Source organism: Panthera uncia, chromosome A2 (assembly GCF_023721935.1).
Source record: "Panthera uncia isolate 11264 chromosome A2, Puncia_PCG_1.0, whole genome shotgun sequence".
NCBI lineage: Eukaryota > Metazoa > Chordata > Mammalia > Carnivora > Felidae > Panthera > Panthera uncia.
Window position 1 is genome coordinate 15,168,907 of NC_064816.1, and position 9,435 is coordinate 15,178,341.

A 9,435-nucleotide genomic window follows, 5' to 3' on the forward strand; every position below is an offset into this window, starting at 1 on the left:
ATGCCTGGCCACACGAAGGCCCTCGGAGGGAGGCTTCTGTCAGTTTACAGAGGACATCCCTCAGAGAAGTCTCAATTCCTGGCTCCGGGTCGATGGCGCGTGCGGTGGTCAGGGGTCCTGGCAACCAGAGGCTGTGGGCCAACACCTCTGTCTGTCACATGCTGTCCTGCCTCCGCCCAGGCTGTGCTGACCTCAGGGACCTGCCCATCCGCACACCTACCTCCTCCTTCACTCCTCAGGGACTTCCCATGCTTGCCTTATGTCTCTTATCATTTTTATTGTACTTCTTATCACCTTCCCTTGGTAACTCACTGAAGTAGACAATGGAGTTGAAAGTGCTTTGTAAACTAAAAAGGGTCCCACAAAGTCAGAATTAACTGTTTAGCTTTGTAGGGTCACAGTCGGGACTCAGACTCGTGACACCTCCATCAGCTCAAGAGGAGCCTGGAAGTAAGGGGTCAGGAGACAGAACTGTTGAGAGAAGATGGAGGAGACGAAGGGTACTCCACGGCTTCCCATGTCACCACCATGGGTCCCGGTGAGGGACCAGAGAGAGCAGAGCAGGAGATGACACAACCCTGTGTATACTCTTCACACAGCTTCCAGACTTCCTTAGATTCAGCCAGGCCATGCAGAGACCTCTTTGCTTATGGTGACCATGTTTTGCAAATGGAAGGAAGGAAGGAAGAAGAGGGGGGGAGGGAGAGAAGGAAGGAAGGAGGAAGGAAGGGAGGAAAGAAGGAAGGAAGGAAGGAAGGAAGGAAGGAAGGAAGGAAGGAGGAAGGAAGGAGGAAGGAAGGAAGGAAGGAAGGAAGGAAGGAGGAAGGAGGAAGGAAGGAAGGAAGGAAGGAAGAAGGGAGGAAGGAAGGAAGGAGGAAGGAAGGAAGGTGGAAAGAAAGAAGGAGGAAAGAAGGAAGGAAGGGAGGAAGGAAAGTCTTTAAGTAGCAGCATCCTTTAGGGGTAACAGGTTGGAATATTTGCCTGTCTTCAAACTATCACACGGGAAGGTCATCATACCTCTGTTGTGCACTTTTTAGCCATCTCTGCTTGGTGGTGTGGTCTTTGGGCTATACGCTCATGAGGGTTTCTTGGTTTCCTGTTCAGTCCTGGCCACATCATAACTGAGATAAAGCACTGTTTTGCGTTGCACAGCTAATGCAGTTGAGCTGTAGGAATCATATGGAATAAACTGGCCTCCAGAACCCACAGTCTTAGATGCCAAGCCCTCACTTTCTATTGATCAAGCCCCAAGAGCACCATGCTATTTGGTCATTTACTTGGTCATCTGTTTTTTGTTTTGTTTTGTTTTCCTTTTTAACATTTATTTTTGAGAGACAGAGACAGAGCATGAGCAGGGGAGGGACAGAGAGAGAGGGAGACACAGAATTCGAAGCAGGCCCCAGGCTCTAAGCTGTCAGCACAGAGCCCGTCGCGGGGCTCTAACCCACGAACCGTGAGATCATGACCTGAGCCAAAGTCGGACACCTAACCGACTGAGCCACCCAGGCGCCCTGGTCATCTGTTTTTTAACTGACCATATTGGCTGTATGTATTTTGTATTTAAGTATCAAAGGTTTACCTTTGAATCCCCTATCTCCTCCCTGTTAAAATGATAACCAGGCATGTTGACATGTCTTGGTCCCATGTGGCTCGAATTACACAATGTTAATCAAGTTTTATGTGGATATCTACAATTTATATCTTATGTGCCCATTATATGGGCCAATCTCGAGCAGATACAGACACACCAGCTTCAAGAGCGTTTGCCCTGCTCTGAGGTCAGAACCACCCACGTTTGAGCGTCAGCAGTGGGACCGGGGCCTCACCACCCAGTCCCTTAGCCTTGCTTTTCATGTCCGTAAAACAGGATGGCAGCCGCGTGTGAGGGTGTCAGTGGAAGACCAGAACCGAAGGTAAAATGCTCCACAGTGTAGCATGCAGAAGTATCAGTTTCACGTTCCCCTTCCCCTCTAGCCGAAAATCAGGTTTCTCTGCCCACATTGAAGCCTTCTCTCTTTTTACCAATTTGACAAGCCTTCTGGCCACGAAGTGTTATCACACTTCTCATAAGTAATGTGCTATGTATAAAGCACTGGGAGCGAGCTCGTGGAGGGAAGGGGGCTCACTCTAGAGAGCCATGAAACAAAACCAAATAGCAAGTGAGGCGTTGTACAAAAAAACCAGACCTATCGTCTTAAAAAACGTCAGTGTTGCAAAAGACCAAAACCAGAACCAAACACACAAAAAAGTTGAGGAAATGTTCTAGATGAACCGAGATTCAAGAGACAAGACAAGTGAATGCAGCGTGCGCAATCGGAGACGAGATCCCGTGGGGAGGAAATGGTTATAAATCGCATGGAAAAAATTTGAAAAACATTTGTATCTTAGATAATAATGTCAAATTTCCTAAATTTCGACCACTAGATGATGGTGACATAAGCATCCTTATTCTTAGGGAAGACTCACCGAAATATGAAGTGTTCAGAAATAGAAGGGCATTATGTTTGCAATGTCCTTTCTTTTTTTTTTTTTTATTTGTTTTTCATGTGTATATATTTGTGTGTCTGAGAGAGAGATACAGAGCACGAGTGGGGGAGGGGTAGAGAGAGAGGGAGACACAGAATCTGAAGCAGCCTCCAGGCTCTGAGCTGTCAGCACAGAGCCCGACGCGGGGCTCGAACCCGCAGACCACGAGATCATGACCTGAGCTGAAGTCAGATGCTTAACTGACTGAGCCATCCAGGTGCCCCTGTTTGCTGTGTACTTTCAAACAGTTCAGAAAGGAGATGATAATAAGTACAGAGGTGATTATGGGGAATCCTCTGTGCTGTTCTTACAATGTTTCTATTAAGCATGAGATTATTTCAAAACAAAAAAAGTTTTAGAAAGAAAGTAAAACATAACAAGTGAAAAAGAAGATAGTGAGTAAAATACATGCCCGGGGTGGGGGGAATATAAAATGGCACAGCCACTCTGGAAAACCATTTGGCTGTTTCCTGCCAACTTAAACTTAATATGACCCAGCGATCAAACTCTTGGGTGTTTGGGTGTTTAGCCCAGAGAAATGAAAGCTTCTGTTTGCACAAAAAAGCCCGGACACAGGTGCTCAGCGAAGCTTTATTTGTAATAGCCAAAAACTGGAAACAACCAAACATCCTTCAGTAGGTAGTCAGCAGTCCGCTACCCAGGAGGGAGCCCCCACCCAACCATGCGAGCGCCCTGATCTCGGACTTCAGCCCCCTGAACTGTGAGACTTAAATTTCTGTTGTGTATAAGCGCCAACCCCACCCCCCACCCCCGGCCCCCATTCACGGTACTTTGTTTGAGCAGCCCCCTAGTGACTGGAGACAATTACCCACACAAAACCAAGGTTTGGCCACAGGGAAGAAGTGGACAGGGGCTCTCGGGTCAGTAATCAACAGCTGTGCCGTGATGGCAAGAAGGCCTCCTCTCACCATGTAAAGCACCTTCTCCTTCTCAACAGGCAAGCTAACAGTTTGAGGACTGAGCCACAGTGCAAACCGCACACGGGTTCAGCCAGGGCGGCCGGTCTTTGACAATCACACGGGACATCTGCACGTTTGGGTCAGGACAGGCCAGGCTGTGATGCCACAACGAGGCAGTACCAAAATCTCTGAAACAAACAAGAACAGCCGGTTAATCTCTTGTTCCAAAACCCCACCACAGGTACAGGCAACTTTGCAGGGCCACCCAAGGTCAAACACAACACCCCTGGCTTATGCAATCTTCTGGCATCTCCCTCTCAGCCTGAGGCTTCAGGCTTCGCAGCCTGGGAGGAGCAAGCTTGGAGAATCTCAGCCCAGCCCGCAAGTGCTCTGGCCTGGAAGCGGCCAAGTGAGACCTCCTTGTCCGAGCCTTTGGCTCGTGCTGGCTCCGTGGCTCTGCCCAGCTGCAGGCAAGTCCAGAAAAGGGAGGGGAGCCAGAAATACCGATTCGTTCTGGAAAAGTCAACCACGTGCCCTGCCCAGGAAGCCACAAGGGGGTTCCACTCCAGCTGAGTGCAGGCGGCAGAGAAGGAACGGGGAGCCAAGAGGCTGGCCCCTTCTTTCCTTGTAACCCTCACTTCCAGTAGGTTCCCTGTAAGTTAGTAGGAGCCCAGGGTGGGTGGGGGGCGGGGAGGAGACTAACTCTAATTAACCAGAACAATTTGAAATTAAGCCTCAAAGAAACAAATGCAAAACTTTGCAAACACACACACACACACACACACACACACACAGATAGATAGAAGCATGGTAAATTGGGAAAATAGTGGTGCCCTGTTGTCTCCAGGCTCCTTTTATGTTGTGAGCCTTGTTAAATACAACTTCAAATGTTTCTTAGCCTATAATATGAATAATACCGGTATTAGAGCAGAAAGGACCTGGCCGTAAGTATCTCTTTCTCCCACATGACCATAAGCCCTAAAACATGAGAAAATATGTCAATGACAGGTCCAACTGAGTGACCCTGGCTCCAGACGAACACATGGCCAGAATCAGTGCCCCCCTCCCTGCCAAAGATAAGCTTCATCCTATCTCTGAAGTCTTCTTAAACCTCCCAGAGAAAGTCTGTATATGGCCTGGGTCCTGGGCACACCCTCATTCTAAATAAGATGCTGGGTTTCACTAGAATGAAGAATCTGATTGAATAGGAGGAGGTCTGTCCATTAAACAAATTACGAATGACAGAATGAAAATTTGGAAATTCAGAAGGCTGTCCATTCAAAATTCGGTTGGGTCGGGAAAATCACAAATGTCTGTCCTTCAACATAAACAAATTATGGATGCTTTGAAATTCCATGCTGGGGGAATGAATAGGTTTTCAGATTGTTGTGAGCCCGGGGAGGGGGCACAACACTCAGACGTTTAACTTAGTAAGTTTTTTCTTAAAGGACGTGTGAATGACTTCAATAAAGTTTGAGGAACCCCATGTAACCAGAAAGGCTCTGCCAGCACTCAGCAGTGGAAAAAAAAAAATCCTTCAAGATAATCTTTCACCTATGAAATATTCAGTTCCTGGGAATGCAAGCTTGTGCAGCCACTCTGGAAAACAGTATGGAGGTTCCTCAAAAAACTAAAAATAGAACTACCCTACGACCCAGCAATGGCATGACTAGGCATTTATCCACGGGATACAGGTGTGCTGTTTCGAAGGGACACATGCACCCCCATGTTTACAACAGCACTAGCAACAATAGCCAAAGTATGGAAAGAGCCCAAATGTCCATCGATGGATGAATGGATAAAGAAGATGTGGTATATATATACAATGGAGTATTACTCGACAATCAAAAGGAATGAAATCTTGCCATTTGCAACTGCGTGGATGGAACTGGAGGGTATTATGCTCAGTGAAATTAGTCAGAGAAAGACAAAAATCATATGACTTCACTCATATGAGGACTTTAAGAGTCAAAACAGATGAACATAAGGGAAGGGAAACAAAAATAATATAAAAAAACACGGAGGGAGACGAAACAGACGAGACTCATAAATATGGAGAACAAACTGAGGGTTACAGGAGGGGTTGTGGGAGGGGGGATGGGCTAAATGGGTCAGGGGCACTAAGGAATCTACTCCTGAAATCATTGTTGTACTAGATGCTAACTAATTTGGATGTAAATTTAAAAAAATAAAAAACAACACAAGTTAAAAAATATTCAGTTCTTGGGGCGCCTGGGTGGCGCAGTCGGTTGAGCGTCCGACTTCAGCCAGGTCACGATCTCGCGGTCCGTGAGTTCGAGCCCCGCGTCAGGCTCTGGGCTGATGGCTCGGAGCCTGGAGCCTGTTTCCGATTCTGTGTCTCCCTCTCTCTCTGCCCCTCCCCCGTTCATGCTCTGTCTCTCTCTGTCCCAAAAATAAATAAAAAATGTTGAAAAAAAATTAAAAAAAAAAAAAATTCAGTTCCACTGTGGATTTTTTTAAAGAGGAAAGGAGTATTTTTATTTTTATTATTATTTCTTAAATGTTTATTTTTGAGAGAGAGACAGACAGACAGAGCATGAGCTGGGAAAGGGAGACACAGAATCTGAAGCCGGCTCCACACTCTGAGTTGTCAGCACAGAGCCTGACATGGGGCTCGAACTCCCCAACCATGAGATCATGACCAGAGCCAAGTCGGATGATTAACCAACCAAGCCACCCAGCTGCCCAGGGGTACTTTTTATAAGTGCAGTAGAAATGATTTTTTCCCCTTCCCTTCCCCCACGGTCTTCTGTTAAGTTCCCCAATTTCCACATATGAGTGAAAACATATGATATCTGTCTTTCTCTGACTGGCTTATTTCACTCAGCATAATGCCATCCACAGAGAGGGAGGCAAACCATAAGAGACTCTTAAATACAGAGAACAAACCGAGGGGGTGCGGGAGGGCAGGGTAGAGGGGGAAATGGGTGATGGGCATCGAGGAGGGCGCTTGTTGAGATGAGCACTGGGTGTTGTATGGAAGCAATGAATCATGGGAATCTCCCCCCCAAAACCAAGAGCACACCATATACACTGCATGTTAGCCAACTTGACCATCAAGTATATATAAAAAATAGCATATTACACTTACCGGCAGGAACGCCGGTAAGAGAGAGAGAGAGAGAGAGCGAGTGGAGGAGGAACAGAGAGAGAGAGAGAGAGAAAGAGGGAGAGAGAGAATCCCAGGCAGGCTCTGTGCTGCCAGCGCAGAACCCAACGCGGGGCTCAAACTCACGAAACGGTGAGATCATGACCTGAGCGGAAACCAAGAGTCGGACACTTAACCAGCTGAGCAGGCGGCCTGGAAAATGGGTACTTTTATCTTGAAGTGTGCTTTGGGGATTTCAGTGTTCTCATTGTGAAGAAGGGGTGCTTCGAAGAGTGGCTTCCAGGCCTACCTCCCTCCCTCCCCAGGATAAGCCCCACCTGCTGCTCCATTGGGCATCCACGTGGGTACGGAGAGCCTTCCTGAAACAGCTCCATAGAGTCAACGTCGGTGACGCCACCCGGCTTCTCTTTCTTTCTTTCTTTCTTTCTTTCTTTCTTTCTTTCGTGGGGGGAGGAGCGGGGCTTCACTTTCTGAAGATTCACAGCAAAGGATTGAGCTTTGACACTGTGACTCTGGTAAGTAAGTCACACGCACCCATGCATGCTTAATAGTGACCTAGTCGGGTTGAAGGATGAGCTGACACTGTTCTCAGGCGGGGACGATTCCAGATGTTTCACCCAAGGACACAACTCAAAATGGCGTGAAGGTCCCTTTCAGCTGGGCAGCCCTTCCCGGTTTGGTGCCCTTTTCTGGAAGATACTCGCTGGTGGCCAGTTCCTGCTCTCCCAGGTTGCGGCGAGGGGGGGGGCGGGGATGGGGAACCAAGCAGACCTTAAAAGGCTGTCACCAAGTGCCACGTGTGGATTAGCAGCTCCAAAGGACAACACGCCTCTCTAAGTCGTCCTGTAAAGTGACCTCGAAGTGTGACTTGTCACGCCGTCCCGGGCTCTCTCACCCTCCGAGGGGTGGAGGGCGGTTTTGCCTGCTGATGCACAGCAGGTTTGAGCTCGTGGATAATCCAGAACATGTTCTGGACAATAACTCCGCTTCCAGCCAAGTCATGGTCCCTGCAGGGCCTGCCAGAGCAGAAGCTTGCTCGCCCTGGGGTGGGTAGGGGGAGCAGGCGATCGGGGCTATTTTTCGCCAGGAAGGAGGCCACCGTGTCCCTGGAATGAGACCTCGGTGATTCTGCTACTGATTGGGTGCACATAACCTTGAAAGGTTGAGGCCTTTCTGTAACTCCTCCGCTCGGCTATAAAGGGTAGGGACCCTGAGGCTTCGGGACCGGGCTGTCACCTCTGTAACCCTCAGAGCTGCAATATTTGCGCTCCTTTCCACCGGATCAAGACAGGCGCAGATTCATCTCAAAGGTAAACGATGTTGAACTTGATTGGGCCGGAGGCTGGATGTTCATCTTGCACCTCTCTGGGGCAAGCGAAACGGATATACCCCTTGTGAAAACCTCTTTTTCAGCCCCTGCGATGTATCTTTCCCTCCCATCCTCCTACCTTACCTCTGCTGGGGAATGACTTAGACATCCTAATGGGGCTTTTCCATATCTAAGATATAGATTTAAATGATGCATTCAAAATGAGCTCAACCCGGGGCTCCTGGGTGGCTCAGTCGGTTAAGCGTCTGACTTCGGCTCAGGTCATGATCTCACACTCCGTGAGTTCGGGCCCCGCGTCGGGCTCTGTGCTGACAGCTCGGAGCCTGGAGCCTGCTCCGGATTCTGTGTCTCCCCCTCTCTCTGCCCCTCCCCTGCTCATGCTCTGTCTCTCTCTGTCTCAAAAATAAATAAAAACATTAAAAAAAATGAGCTAAACTCTATGAGAAAGCCAGAAATCAGTACCAGTGTTGTGTTCACTTAACATGGCTCTGACAAGACGCAATACTAGAAAGAAAACAGTGCCTGTTGAGGAAGAGATGTGGAAACCTCCAGAACCAATATCTTCGAGGAATATTTAAACAGAGATGCTCAGCCACAGTGGGATTCTCAGAAGGCTGATGCTTAAGAGCACGGACTAAATCTGGGGCTTTGTAATTCTGAGGCAGAGCTTCCGAAACTTGAACATGCACGTGAATCATCTGGGGATTAGGTTAAAATGCAGTTTTTGATTCAAACCTTGGCCTTGATGAATTCTGCACTTGCGGCAACTTCTAGGTGATGCCCGTGCTGCCGACTCATGGGACAATTGAGTTATCAGGGTTCGGTGGTGTTTCAGGGACAGTAAATAATCTTAAACAATCAATGGCTGAATCTTATCAAATCAGCAAAAAGTCGGGATACATTAAAAAAAATTTTTTTTACTGTTTATTTTTGAGAGAGAGAGAGCATGAGCAGGGGAGGGGCAGAGAGAAAGGGAGACCCAGAATCCGAAGCAGGCTCCAGGTTCCGAGCTGTCATCACAGAGCCCGATGCGGGACTTGAACTCGTGGAACCGTGAGATCATGACCTGAGCCAATATGGAAGAGTCCGCCGACTGAGCCACCGGGGGGGGGGGGGGGGGGGGGGGGGGATGTTTGCCAGTTTTTACCGGTCTCTCACTGAAGGACTGTTAAGTTGTTTCCACTTTGTGGCAGTTATGAAGGGAACTGTGCACAGGCGTATAGGCTGTTGCTAGAACATAAGCTTGCATTTCTCTAGGCTCAATACCCGGGAGTGGTGTTGCTGTCTTCGTTTTGCTTTGTAAGAAATAATTCTTGTAAGAATGATTCTTGTACCACGTGGCAGGCCCTCAGCAGCGGCGTCTGAGCCTTCCAATCGCTTCACACCCATCCTGTCTCGCACTCCATGTTGTCAATGAATCTTATTTGGGCCAGTCTTGGGGAGCGGGGGGCAGTGGTATCTCTGCCTGGTTTGAACTGGCATTTCCCCAGTGGCTAATGATGTTCAACGTCTTCCACTGGACTTACTTG